Consider the following 15,694-nt stretch of genomic DNA (forward strand, 5'->3'; position numbering starts at 1 on the left):
TGAGGAAGCAGCAAATTTGGGAGGGAGGGAAGAAGATTATGAGGATGCTTGTTTGCAGTGATGTATGGTGTTGCCTCCAAACCTGCCTCAAATTTCACTATATGTATTTCGTGGCTCCTGAGGGGCAGAATCCTGGCTCTCTGTGCAGTCACACTAATGTAAAGGTAGAATCAGAGATCATTTGGGTTGGAGACGCTGCTGTTTAGCTTTGGTATGACTTCAGGTGACCATGGGTGGTGCAGGAAGGCTGCTTTCTCCCCCTGTGGTGTGGGGACAAGGAAGGATCCCGCGCCTCTGCATTGCTGTCAAAAGACCCGTAGGCTGCAGGGTTTTCCTGTCTTGGGCATCTTCGCTGCTCCTCTCTGTGAGCTGTCAGTGCATTTGGTTGGTGTGCTGCGAATGTGAAGTCCCTGGGATTGTATAGATTTAGCTTTTCTTCTTTGGAGTACATAATTAAAAGCAAAAAAAGAAAAGAGAAAAAAAAAAAGATGTTTAGAAAAGGAGGGAGATAGGAGATCGGCTTCCCTGCCTGTTCCCCATCCTGAGCCCCTGAAGATAATGAGGGTCATGCACTGACCAGCTGGGTTCGCATCAGTCTGTAAAAGCACTTCGCATGATATTTAAGTGGTAAATGAGTATGGTCCAAGAGATAATTGTGTAATCTGGCTGGCAGGGAGCACATAGTGCTGTGTATTGATTTACACCTCCGTACACACTGAATGTGAGTGCTAAGCTGTGACCAGGGCACAGCGGGTAAGGGGAGATCTGTAGCTGAAGCCTGTTACTAGCCTCTCCGCACAGTTTAATTTCCCAGTAGCAAACCACCAGAGCTAGCCCACACCTGTTCGTCAGGTGTTTACAGCTCACTCTGCTCCTGCAGCCATCGCCACTTCAGAGGGATCATTAAATATGCTTTAATTTTCTCCCATGGCTGGGAGGACGAGGGAGATGGGCAGTTGCTTCTGTGTCTGCAGGGGCTGATGCCAGCCTTGCTGGTGCAGGCATTCCTTTCTCACAGAATGTTATTTTTAGTATCAAAAGTTGCAGATATTGGTGAGTTTAGAGGAGCATGGGGTTTCTGGGACAACTTACTTCCTTCACTTGCTGTTACAGATCCCAATTTTGGGGCTGGCAGCCGGAAACCCTCCGTGATGGAGCTCCCAAGCTGTTCTGTGTGCTGCCTCTGTCATCCCCATCCCATTCATCTATAGGGGACATGTCACAGCAGCTGAGCATCGTGCGGAGGCTGATGGCTCCATCTCCATCACATCTCTCACAGGTGGCACAGGATGCTCACTTAGCAGAGGGATCATGCTACCAGGCTAGAAGGGCAGCTGGTCTTGGTGGTGTTGTAGTACAAAACTCGAATGGATGCTGCTGTGGCTGGAACTGTGTCTGTGCAACCAAAATGGTGCTTCTTCAAACCTGAAGCATTTCAGGCAATCCTGGAAAAGGGGTTTTGGGAGGTGTCTAGGCAACAGGAGCAGGGAATTGCCCTGGCCCACTAGCTACCAAACCAGGCACTGAGCCCTCCCTTGGGTGAAAGCAGAGGTGACTGTATGTGTGTGCTGGCTGCTTGTTTGGGTGCTGCCATGGCCAGGCTGGGCTCTGGAGACGTGCACAGCTGTGTGGGAGCTGCTGCTACCCCACTCACTGTTCGGCAGTGGTAGCATCAGTCTGGTTGTGATGGCTTTAATGAAGCATTCATCCCAGCTAATAAAGAAACCCCAGAATAAAGAACTATTTCAGTTAACGAGTTAATCAAGCCAATAAAACCTGTCAGCGTAGCAACAGTGTTTCAGGGCTATGATGTAGAGACTGAGGCACCACCAAAGTGCTGCGGGCTCTCCAGCAATGGTAGCTATGTTTTATTTCCAAAATAAGGATAGTACAGTGCTGCCTTTTTGCAAGACAAAAATGCTGTTGTTCTGCCTGTGTCTGTGTTGCTGTGGGGAGGCAGGAAGGGGGCATGTCGTGCTGCACCTCATCCGGCTGCCCCTGCCATGCATGGGGTGCTCAGGGCAGGGCTGCAACCTCCTAAATACACCCCAGGGAAATGATCCAGAATTGGATGGATCACAGATAACCCGTGTGAACTCTCTGCATTCTGGCTTTTCTTCACCATGTAGTCTGAAGAGAGTTTCTCAGATGTGGGGGGTAAGGATGGTGTGGTGGGTCAGGGTGTCTCCACACAGATGCTCATGCCTGGGCTGATGTACTCAGACATGCACAGAGCTCCCCTGGGAAGAGACATGGTCAGATCCTGGCACCTGCTGTGGTGTCTTTTCTGCCGTTGCAATGCTGCAAAGAAGTTTGCGGGGCACTTTGACCAGCCAGAGGGTCAGAAGGTGCTCCAAGTGAATCAAAGGTTGGTAGTTTGTAATATAATATTCCCCTGATAATGTCCAATACAAAATCCATAGTCTGTATTTTGTGAGCAAGCTCATCATGAGACCTTAATACCCCAACCACAGGCCGTGTTATTTACATTTGATTGAAGATGTAGGTCATATGATATTTTTTTCTCTTTCCTGATCAGCTAAGCATAAAAGGCAGAATCCAATTTTCAGTGGCAGCAGGCCTGATTACAAATTCAAATTTTTATTTCTCTGAGCTGTTTTGTGACATTTGCATTGTAATTTGCTGTTTCCATAAATATTAGTGGTTCTTTTGCTGGGATATTCACTCAGAGCAGATGCAAGACGGCTACGAGCACAGGCTTGGTGAAGAAATGAAGTCTGTGGGGACCTGTCAGGAGAAAATGGTTTTGTCACGTCTGGCCACCCTTCTCTCTCACCCTTTTCCTCATACGTACAGCTGATGCATGTACACCCATCACCATATATTTTTTTAATGCCCAGGTGTTATACCGTAACATCCTGCTGCTTTAGCAAGGGGCACAGTTCGTTTACGGCTCTTTGATTATGCAGAGAGTTTGCATTCATCCTTTCAGGCTGAAATCATTCGCACCCGAGGACAAGGAGAGAACTTTCCCACCCAAAAGGGAAATGATGTTGCATTACTGAGTGGCCAGCCCAAGAAATAATATAATCTTAGAAAAATGCAGTTCCCTTGAGTAAAGGAAGCTCTGTAAACTTCAGCTCCTCCAAGCTGTTAGCATAGCTGTTGCCTGTGTTATAGTAATGCTGCTGTCAAACCCAGTCTTCTGAAATGCTGAGGAGAGAACAGAGAAAAAAGAGACTTAAGAACCAGTTCCTGCTTAAAATTAGGACCTCCTGTAGGATCTGAATACTGTAAGGTTTATAATGCAGATTTTAGGACTTTGCGTCATGTCCCTTTGCTTTTCATCTGAGTTGGGTGCTAGATGGGGTGATGGTCACCCCTGGTCTCAAAGAGCTTGGAGAAGGGGCACGCAGAGCCAGGGTGAGCAGAGAATGATCAGTTGGAAGAATGCGAGGTTTCTACTCACTGGGGTGCTGAGGTCAAAAGTCTGTTTGTGTCAAACCAGGAGAGAAAGAGGCTCATTTTTAGAACTGTTGGTGTTTGGGCAGACCCATGCAATGGAGATAGATGTGATAAAGTCACATCTACAGCTGCAGCTGTGGCTTGCTCTCCTCTGCTTGCCACAGGGTGGGTGGCACTAGCGTGTGACATAGTTTATTCTGGGCTCCATGGGTGCTGAGTGTGTACAGGTCCCATGGCCACAGAGACCATCTTTGGGCTGGGTACAGCAGCTTCTCAAGCTGCACACTCGAATCATGGAATCACAGAACAGTTTGGGTTGGAAAAGACCTTCAACGCTCATCTAGTCCAGCCCTCTGCCATGAGCAGAGACATCTTCACCCAGATCACGTTGCTCAGAGCCCCATCCAGCCTGGCCTGGGATGTCTCCAGGGATGGGACATTGACCACCTCTCTGGGCAACCTGGGCCAATGTTTTACCACACTCATTCTAAAAAATTCCTTCCTCCTGTCTAACTTGATTCTGCCGTCCTTTAGTTTAAAACCATTACCCCTTGTCCTGATGTAACATGGCCTGCTAAAGAGCCAGTCCCCATCCTTCTTGTAAGCCCCTTTTAAGTATGGAAAGGCTGCAATAAGGTCTCTGCGGAGTCTTCTCTAGGCTGAATAACCCCAACTCTCTCAACCACTCCACTCAATAGAGTCTTCTTGAGCAAAGTGCCTGTCTTCATGGAACCTGTAGGAACTTGCTGTCCTGGAGGTCTCTGCCTTCTAGGCTAATTTATTTTAATGTGCTGGGGGGGGATAGATAGGAGGACAAGACTATGTGGTCTCAGGAGCTTCATCTCTTCAGAAACCCATAAAAATGCATGAGATAAAAAAATGTCTTTTCAAAAGTGCCTGAAATGCAAAAATCCACCTATTTCATATAAGCAGGGCACTTACAGGGATTATCGTACATGCTGTTGCTACTCCTGTGCTGCTGCCCCAGTCCCTCCAGTGGCTTTGGATGAAGGTGTTCCCCGTTGCCTGTCCTCTGCGTGGGCAGGGCTCTTGAGGAGGGTTGTATCTGCTTCTGCATCTGCTGTGCCCTTGACTTGGAGTCGTTTGATAAATAGTTTTGCAGTTGGTTACTTAAGCACCTCCCAAGCTGCAGTGAGCATCTCAGCTGTGGGTGAGGAAACGCTGCTGCCAAAAGTCAGGGTCTGTGCTGAGAGCCTCCTCAGATTTGGCTGCCTTTCCTTAAAACCCCAACTCCTGGAGTTGTCGTTACAGGAGAATCGCTTAGAGGGGGAGAAAAAGAGCTTTTGGCTGTCCAGGTGGTAGATGAAAACTCCCCGAAAACGTGAGCTGCAAATCCAGGAGACACACAAGAAGTCCGGGTTGGCTGTATTTAAAAATGCCACTGGTTCAAAGCTGATCTCCAGAGGCTTCTGAGTCCAGACAGAGGGACGGTTTCAGACACCCTTGCTTGACAGGGCTCTGCCTGTGTGTCTTCAGGAGAAGTGCAAACAAACCTCAGCTGTCTTAATTGTCCTGCTCTGCTAGGAAAACAGAGGGTGTGTAAAGAAGGTGCTGGACAATACAGCAGGAAAATTGGGTGCAAACCCGGTGGTTTTCTGTCTAGCTCTCCAAATACCTTGTGCAAGCGCCTTGACCTTGACTGATCAACTCTCTGCTGAGAGAAGCAAACTCCATCTGCCTTTTCATTCTTTGTGAGGATGTGAAGTCTAGGAGGACTTTTAAAACTGCATTTGCAGAGTCCTGACTATGGTCTGTCCAGTTTAAGCTGTTTGAGGGTGACTGTGTCACTCACAATGTGACCAGGTCCTTCTCTTTGCCTTTCTGCATGCACACCCTGTCTTGGGGTCCCAGGTCAGCGCTTGCAAAAAGTCCTCTGGAAATGCCATGACCTTTGTGGTTCTTTCACCAAGGCAAACAGGGAGATGTTTGAGGGACCTTTTGCACAGAGGTTAGATGGCAACGAGGATCTTGCAGCTGAAGTTTGGGAGAAACTGCCCTTTTCTTTTTAACCCTGAGGTAATTTAGCTCTGGAGTGAAATTGGCTGGGAAAGGAGTGAAGAGAAATTTTTAGTGATCTGATAGAAAGGCATGCAAACTGTGCATAAAGGGTTAACTCGGCAGGGTTAATGGTTGTCCCAGGGGTGCAGCCCAGTCTGCATCTCCCAGAGGGCATTGTGTTGCACATGCATATTCAGGGCATTTTTCTCAGGATTTTTCAGCATGCTATGATGGCAGAAGTTTTGAAGGTTGTTACAGGAATCAGACTGACCTCTTGCCTCTGAAACCAAGCGGACATCATTGTCATTTCTGTTACCAGAACCACCCTCAGATTCCCTCAGGGGTCTCTAGACCATGGAATAAAGCCCATGCAGGAGTTTTGGACTGATGGACAGGTTCCTTTGAGTAGCAAAGGAGGGTTCGTTTTATCCTGAAGAGCAGGCTAAAAAGCACTTCTGCCTCTGGAGTGACAAGAGGAATTTGGATCTATAGAGCACAATTACCCACATCACCGGTTGTTAGGACACTGGCGTTAACACCCTTCCTCTTGTGGAAAATCTCTTAAGCCCCGAGGACCAGTGTGAAACATCATGCTCTGTTGAACTTTGCTGAAATGGGGATGAATCACACTAAGTTGAAGATTTGGCTTCAATATATTATCAGAAAGATACCTTCTGTGATAGCCAAGCAGGAGGGTACTGCTGCCCACCCAGGGCGGCAGGATCTGTTTTGGGGGGAGGACAGTACTTTTTGGACTATGCGTATATTGGGGGGATTTAGGTTGAAATTTGGATATTTGAGGGCTTTCTCATTTGGTTTTGGTTTTGAGTGTTCTGTAAAAGCAAAAGGCTGGTCCGAAAGGGGTCTCAAGACATCTCCCAAGGGATTTCAAGATGTGTCCCCTTGCAGGATCATCTCAGAAGATGTTTATCTAATACATTTTAAAAAATTTACGCCAAAGGAGGGTTTCACAGCATCTCTGAATAGCTGTCCTGCTACATCTGAGCCATTATAGGTAAGAAAGCACTTTCTTATCAGCAAAACTGTAGTAGCTGGTAGTTAAACCTTCTGCAAAGAAAGATATCCCATACAAGTGGTGGCCAGGTTTGACCCTGCATAACTTGTAAGATCTTACGAACTGACAAGTTAAGGTAATTTAGCAATCTGAGCAGGTAACACAAAAGGTAACCCTGTGTATTGAACTAATTTCTACCCCTGTGATGAGAAAGAATTTCCAGGCGTAGAAAGATCAGCAAACCCACTGCGCATGATTCGCTTTCCTTGTCAGTTGGAATCAAGGACCCTGATTGTGGAGCATAATACTGCTCTTGTAACTCAGCTTTTATCATTGTGCCGGAGCTGGGCATAATCGTATCTGTGTCTGGAGGGACAAGGAGAAGGCTTTCAGTAGTTGGTGCTCACAAAGGCATCTTTGGAAAGCTCCGTACCCCTGGTACAAGCTTGGAAGAGCTCAAATGAAAATACCCCTGAGTAGCTTTAGGCATTTGAACAGTCATCATTGTTTGATCCGGATTCAGTTACAGGACTAACATCTAAATGTTAATTCTTTTTAGGACATTATCAGCTCTTTTAGCGAATACAGAATGGGGCTGCAGTATTAGACTGGCAGCCAACTCTGCAGATAAAAGCCCTTTGAAAGGATGTTTCTTAGGAGGGAAACTTGATCAGAGGGTGCAGAATAATTGTGAAGATGGTCTTTTCTGAGGGGCATGAAACAAATACATGTGTGAGGAAATCCAAATGAGGACCAGGAGGCTTCTGACCAAGGCAATGGGAGTATGAGCAATTTTGTGGCCTCCAAGAACTGTGCATACTGTGCAGACAGATATCCCCATAATCCTGTCCTGCAAATTGCTGGTGTGTCTGAAGATTGTCTGGTGCTGGGTAAGGTGTTTCACATGCTGGGTTAAGACCAAAGTTAATGGTCACTTGATGGCTAGAGCATGCCAAGGTGGTCGGTGTGAAGTGGCTCTGTGCTAGGCCAGTGTGTGGTAAGATGGGGTTTGGGTGCAGATTTCTGTCTTGTTATCCTCTGCACTGCCTTTCTCAGCACGCAGTGCCCATATGCACCAAGGCTATGACCTGACCCTGACTCCTTAGTGACAGCTTGGAGGGTGACAGCCCAATCCTGCCCTTCTCCATCACCCATTTCCACTGCTGGCCACAGTGCTTGGTGACGGGGCTGCCAGCTGCAGAGCAGGGACACAGCCGAAAGAAGGCGTCTTGTTTACATCCTCCCCAAAATGTGGGCAGAAAGGCACTGGAATTGGTAAACCCCTTCCCCCCACCGGGTTCTCAGAAAGGAAACGTGTGACTGCAGAGGCAGCGAGAGAGCGGTGGGGGCAACAGGAGGGACACCGGCTCCAGCCATCCTGGGTCATGCTGCTCCTCCGCGGTGGCAATGGTGACCGGCCAGCGGGTGCCAGCGGGGAAGGACCTGGCTCATCCCCTGGAAGAAGGAGGTCCCGCACCATCCTGAATGCTGCCACCACCACTTCCGGCAGCAGATCAGCACGGTGTCATCTAGGAAATGCGATTTAGATCATCATCCTTTCGCAGCAGATGGGGGGAAGGGAGGTGGGGGCCCTTATCTCGTCTGATGATTAATTTCTCTTTAAGCTGCTTTATTTTTTGCCTGTTTACCTTTTTCTCCATCGCCTCTCAAGTCACACCATCCCTTACTGGAAGAGCAGGAGCCATGAGAGGATCCATGGTTCGCACTGCCATGACACCATGCCCTGCACCCCACCTTCCTCTGGGAGACAAGACCTGGGTATAAGGCTGGGACTGCTATCATTTTTCCTCTGGGGTAAGGCTGTGTTTTGCTAGGCCACATGAAGGGAAGAATCCAGTGAGCCTTGTATCTGTGTGTCACCAAAACGCGCCCACCCCTTGCTGGCCTTGTGATCCTCCTGCATCTGAGAGGACCCTTCATCCTCACAACATCCTTGAGAAGCTGTTCACTTTCCAGGTTGGTCATCATCCCCAACGTGGCTGCTGGCCAAAAGAGCTCTTTGGTGTGTGCTTAGCGTTAAGCATGGAGAATAGTTCCCCGAGGAGCTTTTCTTAAGTGCGTTGCTGGAGCAAGGCTCTGGTCAAGACACTTGGACCAATGCCCACCCCACAGCGATGGGCAGCATCGCTCTGCTCCTGGGAGCCCATGGCAGGCCCTGGCTGCTCCCAGCATGGCCTTTTGCCATGCCAGTACCCCTTTTCCTACTCCCTCCTCCATCTTCACAGTATTTATTGTCCCCTCCTGGCTGTGGGTAGCAGCTCCTGGGCTCAGACCAATTTGGAGCATGGACCTGTGGTTTTGTTTCCAGTGTCTGACATGAAAATACCACCCTTTTTTTCTCCAAAGCCCTTAGCTCCTGGGGCAGACAGCTCCTGCTGCACATGCACTTCGCACTGCTGGGCGTCACTTCTTGATGCATGCTGAGGTTTTGTGCAGAAAAATCTGTGCTTTGGCCTGTAGTTTGCGTGGTTTTAAGCACATTCCCAGATAATCACAAATACCAATTGCTGGGTGTTTTTCCCCTGCAATAACCGTTTCAGTCAAATACAAGTCACTGAGCTTATATTGGGAGTAAATAAGCTACACAGAATGTCTTTGGTTATACATGAGGTCAGACAGAATGAGCTAATGCTCCCTTCTGGCTTTGAAATTAAACTTTTTCAGAAAGCAAAATTTCATCCTGCAGCTTCTAAGCTGCCTGTGCCTTTCCTTACGGAGGAGCCCAAGCCCTGGGGCCGCACAGCTCTCTGCACCTTGTGAGGCTGCTCATCCTCTTATCACCCAAAACCAGCCCTGCTTGGAGGCAGTTTTCTTATATTACCCAGTTTAAATGAGCATGAGCAGGTACTGGGGGTGTCTGATGGTGCGAGAAGGCTATACGATGATGGACTGTGATGCCCTAGTTAACGTGCAAAGGGTAATTAACCTCTCCATAGCAGCGACAGGCTAGCTTCCCTGGAAATATTGTTCTAGCAAGCCCCGTGTGAGATTTTTACAATTGCAAACCTTGGAGACAGATTCCAATTTTCTGGAGTTATTCATGTGAGAGCTCTGGAGAAAGGTCCATGTTAGAAATAAAGCTGTGTGCTTACAAAAGCCAACAGCGGCATCGTCCTGCTCTCTCCAGCCCAGTTTCTTTCCACTTAACCAGTACTGTACACACTACCGTGGCTTTTTTCCTTCCCACCCCCCCTTTTTTTTGCAGCCAGGATGTTTTTTCTTGCCTTTTTATTGTTCCAGTGACCTAGCAACTCCACTTTGGTGGAGCCCTGCCAGGAGACTTCCTCCCTGAGCCGTCTGACAGTCTCCAGCAGCGCTGCCCTCGGATGGGAGCACCAGTTAAAACCACACCGGACTGGGTCCCTGCATGGTTTTTACTCTGCCCTTGCAAGCACCGATGTGGTTACCGCTGCCTTCCCGCCGAGTAAAGCTTCCAGGAGACTTCAAAAACCCTGGAAAGAGGAAGGAGAAGTGTTGCGTGGGTGATATTTTCTGTAAATTTTCTGCAGGATGTTACTGAAAAGCCTGGAGAGTTTTAGAAGTAAATTAGATGGTGCTGGGATTTGGGCGCTGCGGTGCAGGCAGGGTGGCTGGAGACAATTCAGCATCGCAGGGTGGTGGGAGAGGGGGCAGAGAGGAGGTGCAAGTCCTCAGAGAGCTGTGACATTTGGGAGGTTATTTTTTTGGCTTATTTTTATCAATGTTTGCTGAAAATGGTGAGAAAGAAATCCCTTCAGTAAGTGGTCCTGGGGCCTGTCAGCTGGTGCTGGGTCAAAGCTGCCTTCCCACCCCTGAGGCTGCAGGGGCTTTTCCTGCATTGACATGGGACAGGACACATTTGAGGTAGGAAATAGATGAGCTGACAAGCAAATGAACACAGCTATCTTGGGCTTTTTGCTCAGGAAAGGCATCAGGGACATGGGTTCCAGGGCCTCTCTGGGGCTGGAGGCTCAGACACCTCTACACTGGCTGTGAGGATGGATTGCTTGGAATTTTACTAGAGTCTCTGCATGATTATGGGGTTTTTGAGGGGGGAGGGTATGGGTAGTCATGAGACAGCTTGCCCCTGTTGGAAGCGGAGTTGTATTTGAAGGTGTTTTCCAAAGACTCAACAATAGAACAAGACTTTTTTTTTTTTTTTTTTTTTTAATTCAGTTGCCAAAAGGTATTTGAAAAAAAAAAAAAGCTCATGAAAAGAGGTTTAGGGGACTGGTCTGAGCCCTGGGCTGGTGGTTTTCAGGCAATGTAGGTCTGTAAGATCCCAGGGATTTGTGCATTGAACCCAAATGGCAAGAGAGATAAATAAGAAGCTCGGTGTTTCCTAGGCTTGGGCTGGTGATCTGGGACCCTGCACCTCCACTGGGAAGTGTTTAGGACACCAAAATTAAGAGACTGGAAACCACTGGATAAGCAGGACAATATTCTGTCCTGCACTGTGCAGGTTTTATCCCTGGTTGCAGGCGGGCCATCTGCTTGCACCCCCTATTTTTGGACATGACAGCAGCTTTCTGTGTGCTCTGTATTTTGGAGTACCTGTTTCTCTGCTTTAGGGTACTGCTCTTAAGAGCAATAATTGGGTCCTTTTCTTTTTTTTTTTTTTTTCCATTATGGCATCTCCAAGCATCAGGCCCTGGTATCATGAACACACCACAAATAAGAAAGGGTAGGAAGCAAAAATCGCCTCCAGCATCCTCCGTGGTTTTACAGGTCCCGGAGGGGATGTGTTGTGGAGGCACAGTCTGGTTTTGTCTCATAAAGCAGCACTGCAAGCAAAGTGCCATGGCCTGGCATAGGAGGGGCTGAGGATGATGCTGATGTCCCCAGCCCCATTGGCATCTCTCACCCATAGCAGCTGGATGGGCATTAACCACCTGGACCTTGGCACTTGGTGCTTGCAGGGGCTGCTGCTGGCATTGAACCCCCATCACCTTTCTCCAGCTGACATATTAAAGCTCCAGTCACGTTTGATGGCTGTGTAAATCTTTCTTATTATGGTTAAAATGATTTAATGTGCTGTGAATTGCTGTCCTGCTCTGTCCGGGACCCAACGGGGAGAGGATGAGGGGCAGGAGGACCAACCACAGCAAGGCTGTGCCAGGGGATGTGTATTAGGGCACCCCATCCAAACCCAGCCCTGCAACAGGGTGGGAGGTGCTGGCAGGGCTTTCCTGCACTTCTTCTCTTCCCCACCCACCCTTTCTCACCACCTTTCTTCATCCAGCCCGCATAATTCTGTTTATTAATATCGAAAGAATTAGCAAAGAGGGTTGACCACATGTGGTTAAAAACCTCTCGCGTTCTTCCTGTGCTTAGTGCACTCAAGGGACCTTCCCCAAGCAATATTATCAGCATGTTTACACTGAACTGACCCATCTCAAGTATGATTTTTTTTTCTAAGCTCCATTTCACACACCCCCCATCCTCCCCCCACCTCGAACCGCTTCTTTCAGGGCAAGAACAAGGAAGGAAATTGAAAATCCCAGAGAGCCCTGGACAGTCCAGATTTAGGGCTGTAGCTTTTGTTCGCACAAACTCACTTGGCTCCGAACCGGCCTCCACCCATGATCCCGACATCCGCAGCAGCCGTTCAAAACACGGCGCAGAGCCTGGCCCCGGCAGGGACCAGCAGTCACCCATGTCACCCGCCACAGGGCCACCAGCCCCGCTTGGCTCCCTACTTCTCCTCCCTCGCAGTCTGCCTTTCTTCCTAACCTTTACCTACAGCCGGCAAGGAGTTTTCTAAGTCGCGATGAGTTTTTTTTCCCTCCGCGAGCCTCAGATGATATTAAGATTATGCAATGTTAACAGATGTGGGCTTTATAATTATAGCTGCCTGTCCTCGGGAGGAGCCTGCTTTAGCTTCACACGTGCTCAGCTCAGCATGGGATGCTCCCAAGGTGGCCGCAGCTTTGGCAAAACAGCCGCTGCATGGGCTGGGAACGGTCCCCAGGGAATCGCCACCCTCCCGAGCAACCACTCTTGACTTTCCTTGTGTGCAAACACAGATTTAAATTGTGTTCTGTGGTTGGGGGAATATTTTTCTGCCCTTTGAGGAGAAAAAAATCCCTTCTGCAGGAAAGCAGCGGGGCTCGGATGGCTCACGGTGTACTTTGGCTGGCTGCGATGCTCCTGCCAAATGTTGTCTGTAGGGATCCTGCTCCCCCGGTATTGGCAGCATACACCCCTCCTCACTCCCTGCCCTAAAATGTCTGTGAGAGATCACGGCCACTACTGAAAATTTACAGTATTGTGCTTTTGGTGTTGTGTTGTTCCACGGTTGAGCCTTGAGCATCCCCCTGACTTTGTCCTGGCAGCAGCCACCTCCTGGCTCATGCTGCACCCAGGGATGGAGACAGAAAATCCCTGATGCAAAGGGAATTTCTCAGGAGCCTCACAAGGTAGACATCCAGCCGGGCTGCCAGGGGCAACCCCAAAGCCTTGAGAAATCAGCTGGAACTTGATCTGTTTGTCCTGGCCGTGCTATAACTCAGCTCCCAGCAAGCCATGGACTTGTTATGCTTATGAAGAAAAAAGTGACTCCGAGACTCGACCTGTCTGGTGAGCATCACTGCTAGTTTTAACTGGGAAGGAAAACACCGGTCTGGTGGGTGGCTGGAGGGTTTTGTGCTGGAAGTCAAATAATACCCATGGCAGCTGTGGTTGCGTGAGGCTAGAATGTGGAAAGCAGTTGGCAGCTTAGGATGTGATGACATTGTTAGTGACAAATCGGTACCTGAGCTAAAGGGCCACTCTGCTTTAAGCCTTTAATGTATCAGGCAAGGCCATACGGTCCCGTGTATATTTTTTTTGAAGAAGTTTGCATCTGGTCCATCTACTTCAGCAGAGGTCCATCTTTGAAGGCTAATTTCTGCAGGCGAATTGAAGAGGAGATTGCGGATGTCTTGCACTTCTGGCAGGCTTGATGGCTCTGTGATCAGCTGACACTACATGTCTACTTTGTTGAGCAGACTGATTGTTTTGAATTTCCTTAATACATGCCGTAGGTTGGCCTTTCCAGCATGGCTCATGCCTTGCTCCCACCAAACCAGGGAGCAAGCTCGTGCTGGCATGTGGTTTTCCTCCCTGCACTGGGCCTGGCATACCTTGCAGGGCAGAGTTAAAAATGCCAGATGACTCTAAAAAACACGTGTAAATAATACCTTTGTATTCAGCCCATCCACTCCCTGGCTGCACTCAAAGCCAGGTTTGCTGGCGCCCATGATAAGGGAAAGAGTTTTGCTTCATTTTAATCCCAGCAGCTCTGCAGAGCCAAAAGAGGAGAGAGAAAACTTCGGGGTGGATTTGCAGGGAGGACAACAACCAGACAAGCAACCAGCAGCATTATACTTTCAGACCAGTTGCTGTTCAATCAGGGGTCATAGCTGAAGGTACTGCTTGCTCCTATTTCCAGGGTTATTTTTAAGAAGCGGCAATTAAATGCCTGCTGCAATGCCCCACTATATATTTTAGCATGCCTGGCTGGAATGCTTGTTGACAAATGACTTGGCAACCTGAGAAAGCAAATTTCCCTCTGTCTATTCTCATCCCCTAAGGGTTTCTTTGAGCAACTGCTGCTTCTCCTTTATTCTGTGCAGCCAAGCCGGCTGCTGGGGCATGGTAAGCATGGGTTGCACAGCTGAAAGCTTTTAGCGAGAGGGGAGCAGAGGGAAATTCAATGTGCCGCCCTCCAGCAGCACACCCAAATTTTTCAGCATCAGGGCTGCTATAAATGGACTTGTGGGCTACAATTACAGGCTGGGCACTGGCTTGCAAATGAGCATAGTGAGCATCCCCTGAGACTTTGCATCCCTTAATCCAAGGGGCAATAATGAGCAGCTTGTTACGTGGGACAGGAGTTGGCTCATGGGACGGGGCATGATCCAAATGGCAGTGAAGATGTTTGGAGGGATGGACATCGCTGTCATTAAAGGCATTCAAGGGGGCTCTGCTCCACTGCAGCTCTTGTCTCCTTGGGCCTCATGGTGCTCAGACTCCCAGGATGAAATGCAGATTGTCCTACCTGCATACCTCTCTTTTCTTGGTGAGTTTCTGCTGAAGCTATTGCAGAAGGAGAGAAGAGACCACTCCTGAAATTGCCACCTCTGGTGTGGCAGGTACAGCACCCCAAAAGGAGACACGAGGCAGGGAAAGTGGGTGTTCCTTGGGGCTTTCTCTGAGGCACAGCCTTTAGCCACTGCCTGCGTTTCATCTGCAACACAGTTTTGAGATGCCATGGGTGTGCCAGGGAGTAGAGCAATGTGGGCAGGAGGTGTACCATATCCTGGTGGATCTCTGAGCTGCAAATGGGGAGGGTTCACCTCCCTCTATTTGCCTTTCCTCGATTTCCTGAGGGGCTTCCAGCCCAGCAATTGTGTTTTGGTTATAAGGAAGATGGGCAAAATGGGGATCTTGCCGTTTCAGATAACATGGCCATGATTTGAAATTTGAACTCGCTTTAACTTGCAATGGACTGGCAGTGCCTGTAATGTAGGGCAGGGACAGTCGCTGCTGGTTTTCACATGACTGATGTGCAGGGAAATCCTTGTGCAGCCCTGGCTGGTACCAGAGCCTGGAAACCCTGATTCCCCCAACAAATCTCACTGGAACCACTCATGGGAGCTGTCACTAGATGCTCTGCTCCAGGCGGTATGGGGCTGGGTGGCAGACCCAAGGCTGAAGCTACAGCTACTGCACTGATCCTGCTGCTGCTACCGGTGGTCAGCATTAATGATTGAGCTGAGAAGTTGCCTGTCAAGTAATGTCTTCAGTCCCTGCTTAGGGCCTAATTCGAAAACACGTTTATATTGTACTGTAAAGCATGTGATGCCTGTTTACTTCCTTGGGAGAAGTCACTTTTGGGTCCATGAGATACTGCAGGTGGTAGAAATGCAGGAGAAACTTGTGGGAAGAGGGGATGAGATGATTGCTTGATGGGGAGCAAGTGGAGGGAAGAGCTAGCTAAGCTAAAGGGCAATGCTGGCTTGAGAACCAACATTTATTCCATAAAAGTGTTTATTCATTTTCTAATGAAATGAGAAAATTATTCTGGGTGACGGGAGGGCTGGGGGTTCTGTGCAGCCTTCCAACAGGAGCAAGAGAGCAAACCCAAATGCTTTTAGGATGAAGTAGGACTCTGGCAGTGTTAGCTCACAGAAAATAGACCTGTAGATGCACAAACTTCTCCATCTTGTTTCTCATTTTATGATAGACATT

General features: G+C 48.8%; 1 protein-coding gene across 3 annotated transcripts in view; it reads left to right on the forward strand.

The window, feature by feature from the left end:
• Positions 1-15,694, forward strand: part of HEG1 (heart development protein with EGF like domains 1) — a 54,167-nt gene that overhangs the window by 3,394 nt on the left and 35,079 nt on the right. The gene's annotated exons all lie outside the window — the stretch shown is intronic.

This window comes from Columba livia, chromosome 7 (assembly GCF_036013475.1).
Source record: "Columba livia isolate bColLiv1 breed racing homer chromosome 7, bColLiv1.pat.W.v2, whole genome shotgun sequence".
Classification (NCBI taxonomy): domain Eukaryota; kingdom Metazoa; phylum Chordata; class Aves; order Columbiformes; family Columbidae; genus Columba; species Columba livia.